A 24079-nucleotide genomic window follows, 5' to 3' on the forward strand; every position below is an offset into this window, starting at 1 on the left:
AACCCCTGCTCCCAGGCTATTGCCAGAGTTCTGATATCCAGGGACAGAACCCAGAGACTGAAAGCTAGTTTTTAAAGGTAACTTCCTGGATTTTGACCATTTTTAAGGCCCATAGGGTTGACTCAGTTCTTCTCTCTGCAAGGTCAAATCTTCAGTGCCTGTATCATCCTTAGGGATGCGCCCTGGTTCTCTCCCCACTCTCAGGTGCTACTTCGAATCCAGCACCACATCTCACCAGTGACTTCTAGGAAATGTGAGGTGTCCAACATGTGCATGGCACACTCTGCATCTTGTACCTATCTGGGGCCTTTTATGAAAGCATCTTGCATCCCGCCTCCCAAGTTTTGAACATTCCTTTAGATTATCACTCCTCTCTCCTACCCTGGTTGTCCTTCCACACAACTGGACACCTGACCTTCATGGTACACTGGGTCTTTAGATTGCTGGTCCTGATATTTCCTATATTGATTGTTTTTGCTGCTGGTTGCACCTTGGTTCTGACAGTGTCATCATCCAGTTCCATGGGCACTTCCTTTGTGTTTATGGTTTGGGGACTTCAGAAATGAACTGAAACTGGGGAGGGATCTGGGAGTATCCAGAGCCTCTGTGACTGACTTCGTCAAACATCTTCAGTTACTTTCTTCTCATTCTGAAGACTTCACATAAGTAAAACCATTCCCAGCCAACACCAAATAAATGTTGCACATGCTGCTTGAATTACTATGCATTTACCCCAGTGTGACTTTCTCACAAATTAATATTTCACTGAAACTATTCCTCTGGATAGGCTGACGCCAGCAGCTGTGGAAATTCAACATTTGCTTTGTACAATGAAACTTTAGGACAGGAGTTTCTTTTTTTTACATTTCTCAGCTATGTAGCTCATTTGGAAAAAAATAAGCATTCTTGGCAGAATCCATGTGGCATGAGCCAAATATCCCAGCTTGTGTTTCTGTATACTCAGATATAAAGCGATGAGAAAATGCAGTTTCTAAATGCCCATTGTATAGCATTGGCATATAAAAGTTAGGATTACCATTTACTGAGTACCTACTATGTGCCAGACATTTTACCATGCTCTGCATCCTCAAAAACACCCTGTAAGAGTGCCAAACCCGGGCCTGTTGGCCTTCTGATCCATACTCTGCCCTGGGTAGGAGGGACTAAATGGAGGCTGCCTTTCTCAGGCTTAAGGGTGCTCTGGATTCCTGCTAGGTTTGGCCAAATAGAGTCACCTGTGAGGTTGGAGGGTGAGGAAAGGAGGAAGGCGGATTATTTCCTTCCTCTCTCTTATCCTCAAGCATCTCCTCCAGTAGTGGCTGCATCTCCATGGTTCCAGCTTCCACTATTTGAGTCCTCCATGGTTCCAGATTCTTTCTGGTGACCCTGGCTCCTCCCTTTGCCCCTTCAGTTGCCTTCTGCTTGTTGTTGCTAATCTCTGGTTTACCTCATGGTCCCATCTCATACAATCTTACTCCAACTAATTTCCTCTTTTTAAAGTTCATACCAATTTGAAAAGATCTTTAAATTCTTGACTTTGTCATCTATTGTAGCAGTCTTCAAATCTCAGCTTCTCTATCACTTTCAACCTGTATTTCTATCTTTATCACATGCAACCAGTTCCCTGCATTAAATTTCTTTAGTTGTAAATACTTGAAGCAGTTTCTGTTTCTCTGGTTAGAAGCTGGTTGATGGATTGAGGCTGGAATCATTAGCCTCATTTTAAGGATGAGGAAACAGAGGATCAGAGAGGTAAACTAACTTGCTCAGTCTTAAAGACAGGAAAGAGTAGAGCTTTGGTTTAAACTCAGGCCTGATCAGTCCTGAAGCTTGTGTCCTTTCCCCTACATACTCATGTGTTCTGTTTCCTGCTGCCACATGAATAGAGTTTAATTTCTCCTGTATAATCCCTTCATATTCTGGAAAAAGAAAACTCTCATAACCACCTTCTCCAAGATTTCCCCAGATGAAATGTTCTATGTCTCTTCAACTGTTCCTCATGAAAAAGAATTTTGAATTTCCCTAACATTTTGGTTGAGTCCTCTGGATTAGTGCTTCTTAAACTTTAATGTGAAGATTATTATTCAGGACAACTCTGGAGATCATGCATTAACATTTTTTTAAATTAGACTTTTTTTGTATATAATTTTATATTTAGATGCAGTTGCAAGAAATAATGCAGAGATCGCATGTTCCATTTACCCAGTTTCCCCAATGATAAATTCTTGCAAAACTATAGTACAATATCCCAACCAGGATGTTGGCATGATACACTCAAAATACAGAACATTTCCATCATCAGAAGTATCCCACTGTTGCCCTTTTATTGCTATACTCACTTCCTTTCTGACTCTAATCCCTCCTTAATCCCTGAAACCGTTTATTTAATTTATTCACCATTTCTATAATTTTGGCATTTTAAGAATGTTATATAAATAAAGTCATAAAATATGCAACATTTTTGGATTGAGTTTTTCACTCAGTATAATTTTCTGGAGATTTATATCAGTTGTTGTGTACATTAAAAATCTGTTCCTGGGCTTCCCTGGTGGCGCAGTGGTTGAGAATCCGCCTGCCAATGCAGGGGACACGGGTTCGTGCCCCGGTCCGGGAAGATCCCACATGCCTCAGAGTGGCTGGGCCCGTGAGCCATGGTCGCTGAGCATGCGCGTCCAGAGCCTGTGCTCCGCAACGGGAGAGGCCAAAACAGTGAGAGGCCCGCGTACCACAAAAAAAAAAAAAAAAATCTGTTCCTTTTTTCTTGCTGAGTAGTGTTCTGTGGCATGAAAATACCACAGTTGTTTGAACCTTCTCCCTTTGAAGGAAATTTGGGTTGTTAACAGTTTTTAGATATTACAAATAAAACTGCTTTAAATATTTGTGTGGGTTTTTGTGTGAATATAAGTCTTCATTTATTTGGAAATAAGTGCCCAGGATTAGTGCAATTGCTGGGTTTTGTGATAGTTGCAACATCCAGTTTTTTGAGAAACTATCAAAGTGTTTTCCAGAGTAGTTCCTTCATTTTACATTCCCATTAGCAGTGTATGAGTGATCCAGTTTCTCCATATCTTTGTCAACAATTGGTGTTGTCTCTATTTTTCAGTTTAGCCATTCTGGTAGATGAGTAGTGGTATCTCATTGTTTTAAATTTGCATTTTCCTAGTGACTAATGATGTTGAATATCTTTTCATGTGCTTATTTGCTACTTCAGTATCTTCCTTGGTGAAATGTCTCTTCATGACTTTATCCCTGTTCTAAATGGATTCTTGGCTTTTTTTTACTGTTGAGTTTTGAGAATTCTTTATCTATTCTAGATACTAGTCCCTTTGGCAGATATATGATTTGCACATTTTTTCCCACTCTCTAGCTTGTCTTTTCATCCTCTTAACCCAGAAAAAATGTTTTTAATTTTGATGAAGTCCAGGTTATCAATTTGCCCTGTTATGCATTGTGATTTTGGTGCCAAGTCTAAGAATTCTTTGCCTAGTGCTAGATCCCAAAGATTTTCTTTTTTTTTTTCTAAAAGTTTTGTAGTTTTATGTTTTACATTTGGTTTCTGATCTACTCTGAGTAAATTTTTATATAAGATGTAAGGCTTAGGTCAAGGTTCACTTTCTTTCCTATGGCTGTCCAGTTTCTCCAGCACCATTTGTTGAAAAGCCATTTTCCTCCAATGAATTGCAAAGCACCTTTGTCAAAAATCAGTTGGGCATATTTGCATGGGTCTATTTCTGGGTTATCTGTTCTGCTCCATAGATCTATGTTTCTGTCTTTCAGGAGTAACACACAGTCTTGATTGATGTAGCTGTATACTAGTAAGTTTTGAAATTAGGAGGACTTATTCCTCCCACTTTATTCTTTTTAGACTTATTTTAACCATTCTAGTTCCATTGCATTTTTATATCAATTTTAGCATAATCTTATTTATATCTACCAGAAATCTTGCTGGTTTTTTCATTTTGTTTTGTTGGTTTTGGGTTTTTTTTGTCTGGGGTTTCAATAAGAGTTGCATTATACTTGTATATCACTTTGGGGAAAATTAGTATCTACACTATGTTGAGTCTTTCAATCCACAGCCATGGTCCCCTTTCATTTATTTAGATTTTGATTTCTCTCCATAGGATTATGTAGTTTTCAGCATTCAAGTTCTGATTATGTTATGTTACATTTATATCTAAGAGTTTCATTTTTTGAGCAATTGTAAATGGTATTGTATTTTTAATTTCAGTGTCCACATGTTCATTACTAGCATATAGAAATAAACTTGATTTTTGTATATTTTCTCTGTTTATCTTGCCTGTGACCTTGCTGAACTCACTTATTAGTTTTAGGGGTTTGTTGCTGTTGTTTGATTTTTTGTTTTTGTTTTGGGTTTTTAGATTCCTTGGTATGGTCTATGTAGACCATCATGTCATCTGCAAATAGGGACAGTTCTCTTTCTTCTTTCTGACCTGTATCTGATCTATACCTAAGGATCTATAGCTATAGCTCAGTCTGCTTTCAAGATTTCTTTCTTTGTTTTTAATTTTCAGAAGTTTAATTAAAATGTGTTTTGGTATGACTTTCTCTTTTTTTTTGATAATAGCTATATTTATTTATTTATTTATTGATGTTTAAAATTTTTTTAGAGTATAGTTGATTTACAATGTTGTGTTAGTTTCAGTGGTACTGCAATGTGAATCAGTTATATATATACATATGTCCACTCTTTTTTAGATTCCTTTCCCATATAGACCATTACACAGTATTGAGTAGAGTTCCCTATAATATACAGTAGGTCCTTATTAGTTATCTGTTTTATATATAGTTGTGTGCATATGTCAATCCCAATCTCTCAATTTTTCCCTCCCACCCCTTTCCCCCTGGTAAGTTTGTTTTCTACATCTGTGACTCTATTTCTGTTTTGTAAATAAGGTCATTTGTACCATTTTTTTTTTAGATTCCACATATATGTGATATCAAGTGATATCTGTCTTTCTCTGTCTGACTAACTTCACTCAGTATGACAATCTCTATGCCCATCCGTGTTGCTGCAAGTGGCATTAGTTTGTTCTTTTTATGGCTGAGTAATATTCCATGCTATATATGTACACATCTTCTTTATCCATTCCTCTGTTGATGGATATTTAGGTTGCTTCCATGTCCTGGCTATTGTAAATAGTGTCGCAGTGAACGTTGGGGTGCATGTATCTTTTTGAATTATGGTTTTCTCTGGATATATGCTCAGGAGTGGGATCACTGGATCATATGGTAGCTCTGCTTTTCATTTTTTAAGGAACCTCCATACTGTTCTCCATAGTGACTGTACCAATTTACATTACCACCAACAGTGTAGGAGGGTTCTCTTTTCTCCATACCCTCTCCAGCATTTATTGGTTGTAGATTTTTTGATGATAGGCATTCCGACCAGTGTGAGGTATAGTTCTGATTTGCATTTCTCTAATCATTAGTGATGTTGAGCATCTTTTCCTGTGCTTTTTGGACATCTGTATGTCTTCTTCTGAGAATTGTCTATTTAGATCTTCTCCCCAATTTTTAATTGGGTTGTTTGTTTTTGATATGGAGCTGTATTACGTGTTTGTATATTTTGGAGATTAATTCCATGTTGGTTGCTTAATTTGAAAATATTTTCTCCCATTCTGAGGGTTGTCTTCATTTTGCTTATGGATTCCTTTGCAGTGCAAAAGCTTTTAAGTTTAATTAGGTCCATTGGTTTATTTTTGTTTTTATTTTCATTACTCTGGGAGGTGGATCAAAAAAGATCTTGCTGCAACTTCTGTCATAGAGTGTTCTACCTATGTTTTCCTCTAAGAGTTTTATAATATCTGGCCTTGCATTTAGGTCTTTAATCCATTTTGAGCTTATTTTTGTGTATGGTATTAGGGAGTATTCTAATTTCATTCTTTTCCATGTAGCTGTCCTGTTTTCCCAGCACCACTTATTGAAGAGACTGTCTTTTCTCCATTGTATATTCTGGCCTCCTTTGTCATAGATTAGGTAACCATAGGTGCGTGGGTTTATCTCTGGACTTTCTGTCCTGTTCCATTGATCTGTATTTCTGTTTTTGTGCCAGACCTTACAGTTTTGATGACTGTAGCTTTGTAGTACAGTCTGAAGTCAGGGAGCCTGATTCCTCAGCTCCATTTTTCTTTCTCAAGATTGCTTTGGCTACTTGACATCTTTTGTGTTTCCATACAAATTGTAAAAATTTTTGTTCTAATTCTGTGAAAAATACTATTGGCCATTTGATAGGGATTGCATTGAGTCTGTAGATTGCATTGGGTAGAATAGTCATTTTGACAATATTGATTCTTCCAATCTAAGAACATGGTATATCTCTCCATCTGTTTGCATCATCTTTGATTACTTTCATCAGTATCTTATAGTTTTCTAATATTTTGCCTTCTCAGGTAGATTTATTCCTAGGTATTTTATTCTTTTTGTTGCAATGGCAAATGGGATTGTTTCCTTAATTTCTCTTTCTGATCTTTTGTTGTGGTGTATAGGAATGCTAGAGATTGCTGTGTATTAATTTTTTATCCTGCAACTTTACCAAATTCCCTGACAAGCTCTAGTAGCTTTCTGGTAGCATCTTTAGGATTTTCTATATATAGTATCGTGTCATCTGCAAACAGTGACAGTTTTACTTCTTTTCCAGTTTGTATTCCTTTTATTTCTTTTTCTTCTCTGATTGCCGTAGAAAGGACTTCCAAAACTATGTTGAATAAAAGTGGTGAGAGTGGACATCCTTGTCTTATTCCTGATCTTAGAGGAAATGCTTTCAGTTTTTCACCATTGAGAATGATGTTTGCTGTGGATTTACCATATATGGCCTTTATTATTTTGAGGTAATTTCCCTCTGTGCCCACTTTCTGGAGAGTTTTTTTTTTTTTAACATAAATGGATGTTGAATTTTGTGTAAAGCTTTTTCTGCATCTATTGAGATGATCATATGGTTTTTATTCTTCAGTTTGTTCATGTGAGGTATCACATTGATTGATTTGCATATACTGAAGAATCCTTGCATCCCTGGGATAAATTCCACTTGATCATGCTGTATTATCCTTTTAATGTGTGGTTAGATTTGGTTTGCTAGTATTTTGTTGAGCATTTTTACATCTATGTTCATCAGTGATATTGGCGTGTAATTTTCTTCTTTTGTGATATCTCTGTCTGGTTTTAGTAACAGCGTGATGGTGGCCTCATAAATTAGCTTGGGAGTGTTCCTTCCTCTGCAATTTCTTTGGAAGAGTTTCAGAAGGATAGGTGTTATCTCTTCTCTAAATGTTTGATAGAATTCACCTGCGAAGGCATCTGGTCCTGGATTTTTGTTTGTTGGAAGTTGTTTTAATAACAGTTTCAGTTTCAGTACTTGTGGTTGATCTGTTCATATCTTCTACTTCTTCCTGGTTCAGTGTTGGAAGGTTGTACTTTTCTAAGAATTTGTCCATTTCTTCTAGGTTGTCCATTTTATTGACATATAGTTGCTTGTATATAATAGTCTCTTATGGTCCTTTGTATTTCTGTGGTGTCAGTTGTAACTTTTCCTTTTTATTTCTAATTTTATTGATTTGAGTCCTCTTTTTTTCTTGATAAGTCTGGCTAAAGGTTAACAATTTTGTTTATCTTCTCAAAGAACCACCTTTTATTTTCATTGATCTTTTGTCTTGTTTTCTTTGTCTCTGTTTCATTTATTTCTGCTCTGATTTTTATGATTTAATTCCTTCTACCAACTTTGGGTTTTGTTCTTTTTCTCTGCTTTAGGTGTAAGGTTAGGTTGTTTATTTGAGATTTTTCTTGTTTCTTGAGGTAAAGTTGTATTGCTATAAACTTCCCTCTTAGAACTGCTTTTGCTGTGGTGTCCCATAGGTTCTGTTTATTTTTTTAAATGAATTGGTTAATTCATTTTTGGCTGTGTTGGGTCTTTGTTGCTCGCTTTCTCTGGTTGTGGCGAGCAGGGGCTATTCTTCATTGCAGTGTGTGAGCTTCTCATTGTGGTGGCTTCTCTTGTTGTGGAGCATGGACTCTAGGCACGCAGGCTTCAGTAGTTGCAGCACGTGGGCTCAGTAGTTGTGGCTTGCAGACTCTAGTGTGCAGGCTCAGTAGTTGTGGCACATGGGCTTAGTTGCTCCATGGTACGTGGGATCTTCCCAGACCAGGGATCGAGCCCATATCCCCTGCATTGGCAAGCAGATTCTTAACCACTGTGCCACCAGGGAAGTCCCATGTCCCATAGGTTTTTAATTATTGTGTTTTCATTGTCATTTTTCTCATTTTGGATTTTCTCTTTGATTTCTTCAGCAATTCATTGGTTGTTTAGTAACATATTGTTTAGCCTCCATGTGTTTCTGTTTTTTACAGTTTTTTCCTGTAATTGATTTCTAATCTCATAGCATTGTGGTCAGAAAAGATGCTTGATCTGATTTCAATTTTCTTAAATTTACCAAGGCTTGATTTGTGACCCAAGATGTGATCTGTCCTGGAGAATGTTTCATGTGCACTCGAGAAAAAAGTGTATTCTGCTGCTTTTGGATGGAATGTCTTATAAATATCAATTAAGTCCATCTGGTCTAATGTGTCACTTAAGGGTTGTGTTTCCTTCTTCATTTTCTGTCTGGATGATCTGTCCTTTGGTGTAAGTGAGGGGTGAAAGTCCCCCACTGTTACTGTGTTACTGTTGACGTCCCCTTTTATGGCTGTTAGCAATTGCCTTATATATTCAGGTGATCCTATGTTGGGTGCATATATATTAGAATTGCTATGTCTTTTTCTTGCATTGAATTGCTATCCCTTTTTCTTGCATTGAACCCATTCAACCCTTGCACTGATCATTATGTCATGTCCTTCCTTGTCTCTTGTAACAGTCTTTATTTTAAAGTCTATTTTGTCTGAAATGAGTATTGCTACTCCAGCTTTCTTTTGATTTCCATTTGCATGGAATATCTTTTTCCATCCCCTCACTTTCAGTCTGCATGTGTCCTTAGGTCTGAAGTGGGTCTCTTGTAGACAGCATATATATGGTTCTTATTGTTGTATCCATTCAGTGAGTCTGTGTCTTTTGGTTTGAGAATTTAATCCATTTACACTTAAGGTAATTATTGATATGCATATTACTATTGCCATTTTCTTAATTGTTTTAGGTTTGTTTTTGCAGGTCTTTTTTCTTCCCTTCCTCTTTTGTTCTTTGCTCTCTTCTCTTTTGGTTTGATGACCATCTTTAATGCTGTGTTTGGGTTGCTTTTTCTTTTGTGTGTGTGTATCTGTTGTAGTTTTTTGGTTTGCATTTCCCATGAGTTTTTTAAAAATTTATTTATTTATTTATTTTTGGCTGTGTTGGGTCTTTGTTGCTGTGCATGGGCTTTCTCTAGTTGCAGTGAGCAGGGGCTACTCTTCCTTGCAGTGCATGGGTTTCTCATTGTGGTGGCTTCTCTTATTACAGAGCACGGGCTTTAGGCACACGGGCTTCAGTAGTTGTGGCATGCAAGCTAAGTAGTTGTGGCTCATGGGCTGTAGAGCACAGGCTCAGTAGTTGTGGCACATAGGCTTAGTTGCTCTGTGGCATGTGGTATCTTCCCAGACCAGGACTCAAACCCATGTCCCCTCCATTGGCAGGCAGATTCTTAACCACTGTGCCACAAGGGAAGTCCCTCCCATGAGGTTTTGATATAGCAGTCTTTATTTATACAAGGTTGTTTTAAGTTGCTGGTCTCTTAATTTCAAATGCAGTTCCCATTTCCTGCATTTGTACTCTTGTCTTCTTACTGTTGCTGGTTTTGATATCATATTTGTGTATGGATGATTTCCTGCTGTTACTGTGTGTTTGCTTTTACCAGTGAGCTTTCCCATTTGTGATTTTCTTATTTCTAGTTGTGGCCTCTTTTTTTTTTTTCTTTGCCTAGAGAAGTTACTGTATCATTCGTCATAAAGCTGGTTTGGTGGTCCTGAAGTCTCTTAGCTTTTACTTGTCTGTAAAGCTTTTGATTTCTCTGTTGAATCTGAATGAGAGCCTTGCTGGGTAGAGTATTCTTGGTTGTATTTTTTCCCTTTCATCACTTTAAATAAATTATGGCACTCCCTTCTGGCCTGCAGAGTTTCTGCTGAAAAGTCAGCTGATAACCTTATGGGGATTCCCTTATATGTTATTTGTTGATTTTCCCTTGTTGCTTTTAATGTTTTGTCTTTGTATTTAATTTTTGTTAGTTTGATTACTATGTGTCTCAGCATGTTTATCGTTGGGTTTATCCTGTATGGGACTGCCTACACTTCCTGGACTTGGGTGATTATTTCCTTTCCTATGTTAAGGCAGTTTTCGGCTATAATCTCTTCAAATATTTTCTCAGGCCCTTCTTTTTCTCTTCTTCCTTGGGACCCCTATAATTCGAATGTTGGTGTATTTAATGTTGTCCCAGAGGTCTCTGAGACGGTCCTCATTTCTTTTCATTCTTTTTTCTTCATTCTGTTCTGTGGCAGTGATTTCCACCATTGTATCTTCCTGCTCACTTATGCATTCTTCTGCCTCATTCTGCTATTGATTCCTTCTAGTGTATTCTTCATTTTAGTTATTGTATTGTTCCTCTCTGTTTGTTCTTTAGTTCTTCTAGGTCTTTCTTAAACATTTCTTGTATCTTCTTGATCCATGCCTCCATTCTTTTTCTGAGATATTGGATCATCTTTACTATCATTACGCTGAATTCTTTTTCAGGTAGATTGCCTATCTTCTCTTCATTTAGTTGTTCTTGTAGGTTTTTACCTAGCTCCTTCATCTGCAACATATTCCTCTGTCATCTCATTTTCTCTAACTTATGGTGTTGTGGTCTCCTTTCCACAGGTGGTAGGATCGTATTTCCTCTTGCTTCTGGTGTCTGCCTCCTGGTGGGTGAGTTTGGTCCAGGGGCTTGTGCAGGCTTTCTGGTGGGAGGGCCAGGTTCCTGCCTCTGTTGGGTGGAGCTGGGTCTTGTCCCTCTGGTGGGCTGGGCCATGTCAAGCAGTGTGTTTTGGTGTGTCTGTGAGCTTATTATGACTTTAGGCAGCCTGTCTGCTGATGGGTGGTGCTGTGTTCCTGTCCTGCTGGTTGTTTGGCCTGAGCTGTTCCAGCACTGGAGCCTGCAGGCTGTTGGGTGGAGCTGGGTGTTGGTGTCAAAATGGGCACCTCCAGGAGAGCACATGCCAATTCATATTCCCTGGGGCCTCTGCTGCCAGTCCCCTTGCCACACATTGAGCTACTGCCAATGCCTGGTTCCCCAGGAGGCCCTCCAAGACCCCTAGGTAGGTGTATCCCAGGTTCCTATGGAGGTACTGCTTTGTGCTGACACCTTGTGTGTGCCCTCCAAGAGTGGAGTCTCTGTTTCCCCCAGCCCTGTGGAGCTCCTGCACTCAAGCCCTGCTGGCCTTCAAGGCTAAATGCTCTGGGGGTTCTCCCTCCTGATGCCAGACTGTCAGACTGTCTTGGAGAGCTATTTTTATATGGGAAGGTCCTTATGTAGCCTTCGTTGGTTAAATATATATATATATTTTTTTTCTTTTTTTGATCCAAGGTCTGGTTTTAGTATGGATGACTGCCACCTCTTTCCTCAGTGTATGCTGGCTGTTATCCCCCTGAATAAGGGGTTTGACTGGTGTTTTCATGGCCAGAGCCTGCCCTGGATATGGAGTGCAGCCTCCCTTTTGCTCTGTGATGGTCACTGCCCTGTCAGGGGTGTGTTCTGCTCCCTACTTGTTGGAGTAGAGGACCCCAGATCTGTTTCTTAGCTGTGATTCTGATCTGTGGTGTGAGTTAGGTGGGATTGGAGCACTCCCACTGGGAGAGAATCCACTGAATATTCCTCCTCTGTAGCTGTTTACCTGTGAGTGTGCTCTGTTGTGTCCCCTTTCATTCATTGTGTGGGCACACAAGGTACACTGTTGTTGGCACTGCTCTCTGTCCTACCTTAACTGTGGGTATGCTGTCAGTTGGCCCTCGTGACTCTCACGTGTTGTTTTCACCAGGCCACCATCACAGATCCACTAAGGTCATGTCTCAGGACTGCAGTAACTGTGTACCTGGACCTGCTATGGAGGCAGCTCAGACTCTGGCCTTGCCCATCCCCTGTATGTGCCCATAAAGCCCACAGGTCCTAAAGCCAGACCCGTCTCAGCTGCAGGAGCACTTGTCCATTTGGATGTTCTGCAGACATTGAATTTAGGAAGCTGTCTGTGGAGGTCTAACTCCGCAATTTGCACAGCCGCAAGGAGAGATTTCAGCTCTTCTTTCTTAGTCACAGAACCCCTGGGGCTCAGCTGTTGTTTCAGCCCCACCTCTGAGTGTGGGCCACCCACCAGCCTCTGCTCCTGAGGCTGCCAGAGCACACTGAGCCTGTCAGGTGGGAGGGAGCCGAGGCAGCAATCCGGGTGAGTGGGCCGCCCAGGCAATTGGGGCGAGCAAGTTACCCAGGCGGGGTGGGTGCAGAGGAGGCAATGACCGGAGATTTGTGAGCCTGCTCTGGCGGGAGCCCCCACTAGTGCCTGTGGAGGCAGGGCCGGCATGTGAGGAGAGAGACTGCAATGGCGGCCCTGCCCTTTGCACGTCACTCAACGATGGTGCTTTTCTTCTATCATGGTCCGGGCTTCCTCCAGGAGCATTCCAGGTTGCAGAGCTCCTCACTTCCGTCCCCGCAGGCTGTCTCCTCATGGCCAACAGCAGTCCCCTTCCCGGGTCTGCTCCCCAAACCCCACGTTTTAGCACCCAGCCCCCATCCACCCTGATGGACACATGTCTCAGGCTGGGGCATGCAGGGCTGTGGCATGGACCATTTGGGTAGGTTTCAGTCTGTCCTTCCTGCCACAGACCGGTTGCTGTGCTCTCCTCCAAGACTCCGAAGCTCCCCTTCTGTCCCAGGTGATCTCCCCACTGGTGAGGGGGCTTCCCCAGATGCATGAAGCTCTCCTCGTCTTCAGCTCCCTTCTAGGGGTGCAGGTCCCATCCTGCTTCCTCTCCTCTTCCTTTTCCCTTCTTCTTTCTTTCATCCTACCTGGTTACATGGGGATTCTTCTTGCCCTTTTAGGTGTCTGAGGTGCTCTGCTAGTGTTCAGCAGGTGGTCTGTGAGAACTATTTCATTAGTAGATGTTTTCTTGATGCATTTGTGGGAGAGATGAACTCCACGTCCTTCTACTCCTCCGCCATCTTGATCCTTCGGATTGGCATGGATTTCTTTGAGTCTATCCTTTTGAGATTTGGTCAGCTTCTCATATCTGTAGATTTTTATCTCTTCCTAAATAGGGGGATTTTACAGCCATTATTTCTTTATTTTTTGAAACACTTTTTCATTTCTGCCTGTTTTTTCCTCTCCTTTGATTCTAATGACACGAATGTTAGATCTTTTGTTATAGTCTCACAGGTCCCTAAGGCTCTGTTCAATTTTTTTTAATCTATTTTCTCCCTATTGCCCAACTGTGTAGGTTCTATTGTACTACCTTCCAGTTCACTGATTCTTTCCTTTGTCCTTTCCACTCTACTGTTGATCTCATTTACTTAGTTTTTAATTTTGGTTATATTTTTCAATCCTAAAATTTTCATTTTTTTCTTTATATCTTCCATTTCTTTGCTAAGGCTTTCTATTTCTTTGCTGAGGCATTCAATTTTTAAAAATTCATTTGAAGCATATTCATCATTGCTATTAGAAGTGTTTTTTTTATCATGGCTGCTTTAGAATCCTTGTCAGATAATTATAACATCTCTGTCATCTTGGTGTTGGCATCTATTGACTGGCTTCTTATTACTGCTGGGTGAGAATGAGAGTTCCAGATCCCATGTGGCCTCCACTGACATGATGTTGGTGATGGTGGGGCTTCTAACCATGGTGGTTGGTGAAAGTCCTGACCCTTCACTAGGCCTCCTATTACATTACTCCAGCAAGGAGGGAGAGGAGCTGGGTGGGGGTGAAGTCCAGGCTTCCTGTGTGTTCTCCACTGATACTGCCAGGAAGAGTGACATCCCAGCTGTCTGGGATGAAAGTCCCCTTTCCCTACTTGGTCTTCTCTAATGCCACTCTGATGCGGACGTTGGGGTGTCTTCTTTTAGTCTCTCGAGGATGGAAGTCTATGCTCCCCACTCAGCCTTTGCTGTTATGGGTGTAAGCTGGGGCCACAGTTTTTCCTATGGTGTTTGGCTGGGGTAGAGTAGTTATTGTCTAAGAGTTTTCTGTCTTGCTAGACTGTCCCTTAACTGGTCTTTTGACTAGAGAACATGCATTTGGTGGTTTTTTGCTTTGTTTTCGTTTGTTTTGGTCTACACCTGTTAGGTTTGGTTTCTGGGTTGCCGACTTCTTCAGCAGCTTCATCCCCATTTTATTTCAGCCATCTTGGTTTCAGGTACTTTCATCCTTTACCTGGACTGTTGAGTTAACCCCTAGTGAGTCTTTCAGACTGTAACCTATAATCTCTGACTTCTCCAACATAGCCTCCGCTTCTGCCAGTGTTTTCTTCCTAGGAAGCAGAACTGACCATGTCACCCTTCTGTTAATACCATTGTTCATAAAATAAAATTCCATCTCCTTTGTAAGGCACTGCAGATCCTCCAAGGTCCAATTCCAACTTTGCCTTTCCATCTTTAATTTCTAGTAAATCCTTCTGCCTACCCTCTTGCTCTAGACATGCCATATACCTTCCCTCCCATTATTCCTTTGTCTCTAGTACATTTCTTTACTCTGGGAAGTATGGTTTAGAAGTTAAAAGCACTAGAGATAGGCTGCCTGAGTTTAAATTCCATCTCCAATATTTTCTAGCTGAGTGATCTTGTATAGCACTACCTCTCTGTGCCTCAATTTTCTCATCTGAAAAATGGGAATAATAATAGCACAGGATTGTTATAAATTAATATTATTAAATTAAATATTCTTAAATATTCTACATAAAGCATTGCCTGGTTACAGAGGAAGGTCCCCATAAATACGAGTTATTAGTATAATTTGTATTAAATTAATACTCAGTGCTTCAATTTAAATCTTACCTCTCTATGAAGTTTTTATGAGTTCTGCCCACTGCTCTCCCATTATTGGAATTAATTACTCTTTCCCATCTGCACCCACGCCACTTAACTTACATTGCTTTTATACTTCATTCTGTTTGCTTAGCTAGGTTGCAGATCTCTCTCACTAACCATGTTTGTTCATTTTTAGATTCATTCAGTCAATGGAAGCATTCACTATGAGTCAAACACTAGATCACAGAGGTGTCTAAGACATTGACTCATATCCATGACAGAATTTATTTTAAAGAACTTATGTGCTCAGGCACTGTGCTAGGCAGCATAAATGGAGAAGGATGGGACATTAGATCCCTAAGGATTGAATGATGGTAAAAAAAAAAAAAATGGAGAGAGGAAGTATAAGTTTAGCAGGGAGGCTGAATAAAGGGAAGGTCATTTAAGGGTGAGGGCAGGACTTCCCTGTTGGTGCAGTGGTTAAGAATCCACCTGCCACTGCAGGGGACACGGGTTTGATCCCTGGTCTAGGAAGATCCCACATGTGGCAGAGCAGCTAAGCCCATGTGCCACAACTACTGAGCCTGTGCTCTAGAGCCTGCAAGCCACAACTACTGAGCCCGCATGCTGCAACTACTGAAGCCTGCACACCTAGAGCCCATGCTCCACGACAAGAGAAGCCACCACAATGAGAAGCCTGCGCACCACAATGAAGAGTAGCCCCCACTCACCAGAACCAGAGAAAGTTTGCACACAGCAACGAAGACACAACTCAGCCAAAAAAAAAAAAATTTTTTTTTTAGAAAGGGTGAGGGCAATTAAGCAAGTTTATTGTGGATAAGACCAGCAAATTGAAAGAGAGAGATTTTGACAGTGATTAGGAAAGAATGAGAAAATGTTTGAAGGAGAAAGACATGTGTGTGTATACATACATGTATGTGCACATATATGCATGTTTTTTGCGTAAACACATCTTGTGTGTATATATGTAAATATATGACATATATACATACCTCTCTCTCTCTCTCACACACACACACACACACACACATGGAGGAGGTGGGGGAGAGAAGGGAAGGAGAAAGGGAGAAACTGCAAGCTTGAGAGAGAATTATACACACATATAATCTCTCTTTCCTCTCTCTGTCTTTCTGTGTGAATAATATATAGTAAAGTATATCTTTCTATCTGCCTACCTCTGTATAGATAGAGATGGAGATCAGTCAAACAAGAAAGGTAAAAGAAGGATGAATCACTGATGGAATGAAATCTTATAGGAAGAAAGAGGAAAAGATTTGATCAAAAGCACAGGTAAAACTCCCTTAGAGAAATGAGGGAGGAAGGTCAGGATCAGATGGAAGAGAAGGGAGTTACAGTTCATGTAAGTTGGCTGCTGTTTCCTCTGGGAAGATGGGAAGCACAAGAAGGGTGAGGATGGAGAAGGGGGCTGAAAGAAAGTGGTAGTGGTTTGGTACATTTTCTCTTGGAATTGAGAAACGACAATGCAAGGGACTTAGAAGTTTTCCTAGCAATATAAGGGCCTCACTGAGGGTGTAAACCAAACATTTACAATGGTGCTAATATGAATGATTTTTTTTTTCAGAAACTCTTAGCCTTTGGACAAGAAAGCTGGCAGGTGAGGGTTACAGTGGTCTTGGGGTTAGGCCTGGGGATGGTGGGAGGGCAGCAGAAAGGTCCTGGTAAGAGCCAAGTGTAGTGTAGTTATAGTAGCCAGGCTGTGTAGAGAAAAGTGAATGGAGGATGAGACTTAACTGGGTGAGCTGGAGAGTATAAGAAGCTTGAGGAACCAGAGAGGTTGGAGAGCACATTTACGTTGATTCTACGGATGAGGGTAGTAGGAAGACAGAAAGATCTGGTTGAAGAGTGGGATTTCTGAGTGTGAGTCATTCATCCAACAGTCCCTGAACATCGACTTTGTCCATTTACTGTGGGAGGCTCTAGGAACAAAGAGAAGAATGGAGACCAGGTGGTTCCTGCCCTTAAGGAGCTCACAGCCCAGACTTCAGAGGTGGTGCCTTTCTAAGTGAAAACTAAAGTCCAGGATATGCTCTTGGAAGTGGTTTACTGCAGTAGGTTGGAGGGGGGGTTGGTGGAGCAAAGGAAGCCACGCAGCTGGTAGGCTAGCGTGTTGGATGTGTCATCCATAGGAGTTTATCAGTCCTGTAGAGAAAGTCAGGGTTTCTCTCTGCTCAGTCATGTCTCCAGGGCCATGTGTATCCTCTTACCATCCTCTGAGGTGGGAGCTATTTTTCTTTTCTTTTTTTTCTTTTTTGGCCATGCTGCGTGGCTTGTGGGATCTTAGTTCCCTGACGAGGGATCAAACCCGTGCCCCCATAGTGGAAGCACGAAGTCCTAACCGCTGGGGAAGGGAAGTCCCCAGGGAAGTCCCTGGGAGTTATTTTTCCTTTCAAGCTTTTGCATCTCAGACTCCATGTGACCACAATGAGGTCAGTCCTTGCATGGTTTTCTTTAGTGTAGAGTGGAGAGCGAGTGGGACTCAAAGAACTGATTCCATGCTTTGGTGCAATGAGTCTCTAAAGAACTACTGATCTTGTGCTTTTTTGCCCTTACCAGTAAAATGGAGATAGGAAGATGCCACAAATCCTTTGTGAGGCAGAGGCAGCTGGGATAAGTAAAGATGTAAATAAATAAGCAAAAGTCGGATGCTGCAGGAGCTGGTAGGAAGCAGTGATAATGAATGAGTGTGTATGCATGGAGCAAGGGGACTGCTTAGGGCTCCGGGACCTCTGTGACTGATTTCATTTTTTTTCTACACAATGCTAAATGAAACTGGCAACCTAAAGGAGCTGTGTATAATCTAGGTCTTTCAGAGACCCCTGGTGGCTTCTCTAGCTGGGTTGAACAGAGGCCTTGAGATTTCTCCGTGGAAGATACAGGCTGTGGGAATCCACTTGGCAGCATGTCCAGGTTTTTTGTGCCCACAGAGCTGCATGAGACTTCATTTCATGGCCCATCTGGGCATTACTATCTGGAAACTAAATTTCCTCCCTTCCTCTTCCAGAGAAGCTGGCTTGCAAACTTCACTGATGAGGAGCCACACAGGAGCCGCTGTAGCTATTTTGTGGGTTTTGGCTGACAGAAGGGAAGAGGAAGCGTACATCTTTTGATTTTTTACCCTTAGCTTCCCTTTTTGCTCTGACCTTGGGAGATTGGTTTCTCTGGCTGTCTGGTTCAAATTCCAGATTAAACTCTGGCAGTGGGCTTTATCCTTTCAGGGAATGCTATTTCATATCTTCAGGGGTTCAGACAAAGACCACCAAGGTTTCTCTGCTAAGCAGTTCATAACAACACCAGGTCTAAGGCATGATGTGATCTCTCAGCCATGTGATGGCTCTCTGATATTTTTTATGCCATTTTTCTTTTCTTTCAGAGCCTGAGAAGCCAACTGAGGCCAACCAAGTTTCAGAACCTCTACTGTCTGATACTAGCATCTCCAAGGATGAACCATTCTAACCAGATACTCCTCTACTCTTAAGAGTACACTTCTCCCCAGGTAGCTAAGGGGATAATAAGATTTTTTTGTTTTGTTTTTCGTTTTGTTTTTTAAGCTGTGCTGCGTGGCATGTGGGATCTTAGTTCCCCGACCGTTGATTGAACTGGCGCCCCCTGCATTGGAAGTGCAGAGTATTAACCAATGGACTACCAGGGAAGTCCTGATAATAAGACTTTTTTATGACCCTTTGCACACCGTGTGATGAGATAGTCATCTGCATGGTGGCTTATATACCAGGGATGTGCACTGCTGCTACTGAAATATAAGATGAAATGTACTATCACAAGGCATACTTCATTTTGTATATCCAGTGGTTACACTCAGTATAGGTGGGTAGACTCAAGGTTCCAGAGAATATGAATTTGCAGCACTGGGAAATAGGTTATCTCTAATATGGAAACCAGTGAAAATGGCATGCAACGCATGCAATTAGTCATTCAGTTTAAGAGATGGTGCTTATAAGCCAGCTTGTCATCTTCATCAGGAGGCCAGCATGTGTACAGGAAGACAAAATTCTGAGAGGTAGGTGATGGAAAGAAGCTGTCTCCTCAATTGTGCCACAGATTTTCAGTAATTAGGTGAAGGAGCTTTGGGTCGTAGATGAAAAAAAGCTGTCAAAGAGTAAGAAGTATAAGAATTAGTAGGTGCTGTCCAAAGAAAGTATGGTGCAATTCTTGTTTACTGGCCCTAGAGTGTTCTCTAGACAGCATTTTCCCCTAGAACGGTGTGGGGTTAATCCAATGGATAATCACAGGGAGAAAACCCTGGCTTTGAAAATATATGGCTGCTTAGTTGTAATTCTGCCCTAGCCAAGATAATCCCCAGGGTCAACTTATCTAGAAGAGAATCTGATCTAGATCTTATGCCAGGTGGCTCTCCAGTTATGAATTAATAAACTGGTATTGGTTGATGTTGTATTTTCTTTTTTATTTCTTTTTTAAAAATAAATTTATTTATTTTATTTTTGCATTGGGTCTTCATTGCTGCACGTGGGGTTTCTCTAGTTGCAGCAAGAGGGGGCTACTCTTCATTGCGGTGCATGGGCTTCTCATTGCAGTGGCTTCTCTTGTTGTGGTGGCTTCTCTGTTGCGGTGCCTTCTCTGTTGCAGAGCACGGGCTCTAGGCATATGGGCTTCAGTAGTTGTGGCGCACGGGCTTAGTTGCTCCACGGCATGTGAGATCTTCCCGGACCAGGGCTTGAACCCGTGTCCCCTGCATTGGCAGGCGGATTCTTAACCACTGCGCCACCAGGGAAGTTCCCTGATGTTGTATTTTCTTGAGGGCTTGGTTGATGTGATTTGTTCTCCCAGAGTCTATTTACTTCTGGTCATGGAACATTGAATTGGTGGCCCAGGGCTTGGACCTGTGGTGTTCTGAGCAAGGCCGCTAGGAGCTGCCAAGCAGACCTCTCTCTGACACCTTTCTTGCTGTAATGGTGATGTGCATGAGGTTCACAAACACCGAGAGTTTCTTAGGTTGATCAATGAGGTAATGATGTTTGTTCTAGAGCAGGGTTTCTCAACCTCAATGCATTAACATTTGGGGCCAGATAGTTCTTTGTTGTGGGGGTGCTGTTCTATACATTGTAGGATTTTAGCAGTATCCTTGCCTCCTACTAGATGCCAATATCAACCTCCACTGGAGTTGTGACAACCAACTGTACCCTGGGGAGCACACTGCCCAAGGTTGAGGATCACTATTTTAGGAACTAACCAGTGATAAGGGATTTCCTTGAGGACTAGAGCATAAAATTTCACTTGTAGGTGGATGAGTTCTTCATGCCTCTTACCTTTATATTGGTTAAGTGTATTAGGGTTCTCCAGAGAAACAGAAACAGAAACGTATATATTTTTTACATAAATATATAACAATAGATTATTATTATTATGAAGAATCGGCTCACATATCATAGAGGTTGAGAAGTCCCATGATTTGCCATACACAACCTTGCAATATGGAGACACAGGAAAGCCAGTGGTGTAGTTCAGTCCAAGTCCAAAAGCCTGAAAACCAGGAGAGCGAATGGTGTAAATCTCAGTCTGAGGCCAGAGAAGACAAGATGAGATGTGATGCTCCAACTCAGCAGTGAGGCAGGAAAAAAGAGGCAAGTTCGTCCTTCCTCTGCCTTTTGTTCTGTTCAAGCTCTCAATGGATTGGGTAATGCCCATTCATATTGGGGAGGGCAATCTACTTTAGTTAGTCTACCTATTGCTAATCTAATCTGGAAACACCTTCATAGACACACCCAGACATAATGTTTAATCTGGACATCCCATGGCCAGTCAAGTTGACTCATAAAATTGAGCGTCATAGTAGGAGATGCAGAAATGTTTTAATTACAGGGCAAATCACCAGTGGAGAGTGTCTAGAACTACCTGGATTAGTTTCATCACTACTAATGGAGGGCTCAGGGAGTTTGGCTCTGGGAGTCATCACGTATCTAACTTCTGCAGACCTTGTCTCATTGGCAGCTGCCCTGAACAGAATCTCCTATGCTGAGTCCTGCCCTCTGTCTCAGTGTCCTAATGAAGGACTTGCCCTCCTACCCTAGATCAGATTTATAAAGGATGCATTAAGTGAAACTCCTCCTAAGCCTATGCTGTTATAATATCTGAGTGCTCAGGCTGAAGGGGATCACAGAAGTCAGGCAGAGCATTTTGCAAACTCTATTGGGCATCTTACAAAATGAGAGTCTGATTCCAAAGGTCTGGGTGCCCAGGATTATGCAGAGCTAACAAGCTCCTAAGTGATGTCAGTCCTGCTGGTCCTTGTACCATAATTTGAATAGTAAGAATCTAGGCCAGAGGGCTGCAGACTATGTATAGTCCGTGGGCCAATCTGGGTCCACCACCTACTTTTGAAAATAAGGTTTTATTGTAACACAGCCACACTCATTCTTTTGTGGTTGTTTGTGGTGGTTTTGACACCATGATGGCAAAAGCTGAGTAGTTGAGACAGAGAGCATATAGCCCTCAGAGCCCTTTCATAGTAAAGTTATAAATGTGTACTGACCCCCGCTTTACATTGACTTGTGCTACATGGACCATAGGGGGTTTTCCTGTTCACTCTATAGGATGGCCCACCAGCAGTGGTTTTTCCTGACCGTCAGCCTGCCTTCTTTGTCCCCCTTTCTTTTACCTCTGGCTCCTGCAACCCTCTCCATTAGTGCCTGGGGCATGGAGAGACTTGCAGGAAGAATTTCTGTGCCATGGTTAAGCTTCCGTCTTGCATGTGGTCCTTTCATAGTCCTGAAGAAGTACCCTGCTTGGCACCCCACTCAGAGCCAGTCAGCCCTGGTGTCCTTTTAGTCTTCAAAGTGGCTCACTCTAAGACCTGTTCAGAAATACTCTCTGGGACTTCCTCATGCATACAAAGCTCATGCCTAATTGCTCTTTCTGTTTTTCAGCCAGCCAGAATTGACTGAGAACCTCCTTTCATCAGGCACCATGCTAGGTACCAGGGTAATAAGGACTTGTAAGAAGTCTCTTCAGTAAACCAATAATTCCCATTGCAATATCATAGGTGCAATATCAGAAAAATATTCTAATACTTTGATAGACAAAAAAAGAATCTGGAGGATTTGGAGCTTTACTGCATTAGACCTTTCTTTTTAAATAAAACATGAATTTTTATTAATTTTTACACAAACCCATTTTTGCATCCATTGACATGATATGTTTTTCCTCTTAATCTATAAATGTGATAGATTACAATTATTTACATTCAATGCTTTTATAAGTGAGATAATAACATCTTTTACTTAAAATTAAGCAATATCCATAATTTGATATAAATTAGAATTTTGTTGACTTCAGTTTTTTAAATCAAAGTGTAGTTGATGTACAATATTCTGTAAATTACAGGTGTACAATATAGTGATTCACAGTTTGTTTGTTTTTTTAATGGAGAGTCAAGAGGTGTTAGTCTTTTCTTTTTTTTCTTTCTTTATTTTTTTAGACTTGATTTCTCTAGGCGTGCGGGCTTCAGTAGCTGTGGCTCACGGGCTCTCAAGAGCAGGCTCAGTAGTTGTGGCTCATGGGCTTAGTTGCTCCATGGCACGTGGGGTCTTCCTGGACCAGAGATTGAACCTGTGTCCTCTGAATTGGCAGGCGGATTCTTAACCACACTGCCACCAGGGAAGTCCCCACAGTTTTTAAAGGTTATACTCCATTTTTAATTATTATAAAATATTGGCTATATTCCCTGCATTGTACAAGAGATCCTTGTAGCTTATTTTATACATAATAGTTTGTAATTCTGAATCCCCTACTCTATATTGCCCCTCCCCGCTTCCTCTCTCCACTGATGCACTAGTTTGTTCTCTATATCTGCAAGTCTTCTTTTTTGTTATATTCACTAGTTTGTTGTATTTTTTAGATTCCACATATAAGTGATATCATATAGTATTTTGACTTTAATTTTAATATCTCTATAATTCTGCTACCATTCCTATTAACTGAAAATCAATATTTGATTGCTGGATTCTCTAAAGAATCTTTAAAAGTTAACCTTTAAAATTCATTGTTGTACCTCATCAACATCTTATATTTATTATTATTAATTTTAAAAATTGTGGTAAAATACATATAACATAAAATTTGCTATTTTAACCATTTTTAAGTGTACAGCTCAGTGGCATCAAGTACATTTACTTTGTTGTGCAACCATTATCATTATCCATGTCCAGAACACTTTTCATCTTGCAAAACTGAAACTTTGTACTCTGTACCAATTAAACAATCATTTCTTATTTCTCCCTTCTCCCAACCCCTGACAACCACCATTCTGCCTTCTGTCTATGAATCTGACTACTCTAGGTACTTCATATAAGTGGAATAATACCATATTTCTTCTTTTGTGACTGGCTTGCTTCACTTAGCATAATGTCCTCAAGGTTCATCCATGTTGTGCATGTGTCAGAATTTCACAGGTACATGTAAAAGTATGAGATTAGAACACTCCCTAACACCATACACAGAAATAAGCTTAAAATGGATTAAAGACCTAAATGTAAGGTCAGACACTATCAAACTCTTAGAGGAAAACATAGGCAGAACACTCTATGACATAAATCACAGCAAGATCCTTTTTGACCCACCTCCTAGAGAAATGGAAATAAAAACAAAAATAAACAAATGGGACCTAATGAAACTTCAAAGCTTTTGAACAGCAAAGGAAACCATAAACAAGACCAAAAGACAACCCTCAGAATGTGAGAAAATATTTGCAAATGAAACAACTGACAAAGGATTAATCTCCAAAATTTACAAGCAGCTTATGCAGCTCAATAACAAAAAAACAAACAACCCAATCCAAAAATGGGCAGAAGACCTAAATAGACATTTCTCCAAAGAAGATATACAGATTGCCAACAAACACATGAAAGAATGCTCAACATCATTAATCATTAGAGAAATCAAATCAAAACTACAATGAGATATCATCTCACACCAGTCAGAATGGCCATCATCAAAAAATCTAGAAACAATAAATGCTGGAGAGGGTGTGGAGAAAAGGGAACGCTCTTGCACTGCTGGTGGGAATGTGAATTGGTTCAGCCACTATGGAGAACAGTATGGAGGTTCCT

General features: G+C 40.8%; 1 protein-coding gene across 5 annotated transcripts in view; it reads left to right on the forward strand.

Annotated features, from left to right (window-relative positions):
* The window catches only part of EVA1A (eva-1 homolog A, regulator of programmed cell death), a 70118-nt gene that overhangs the window by 22204 nt on the left and 23835 nt on the right, over positions 1-24079 (forward strand). For 2 of the 5 annotated variants that reach the window (XM_049696280.1, XM_033411722.2), the window contains exon 2: positions 18370-18492. The exons of 2 other annotated variants lie outside the window; for them this stretch is intronic. The gene's annotated coding sequence lies outside the window, so the exon portion shown is untranslated. Of the gene's footprint in view, positions 1-16560; positions 16594-18369; positions 18493-24079 lie in introns of all 5 variants that reach the window. One more of the 5 variants, XM_049696281.1, reaches the window with a different exon arrangement.

Source organism: Orcinus orca, chromosome 13, assembly GCF_937001465.1.
Source record: "Orcinus orca chromosome 13, mOrcOrc1.1, whole genome shotgun sequence".
NCBI classification, from domain to species: Eukaryota; Metazoa; Chordata; class Mammalia; order Artiodactyla; family Delphinidae; genus Orcinus; species Orcinus orca.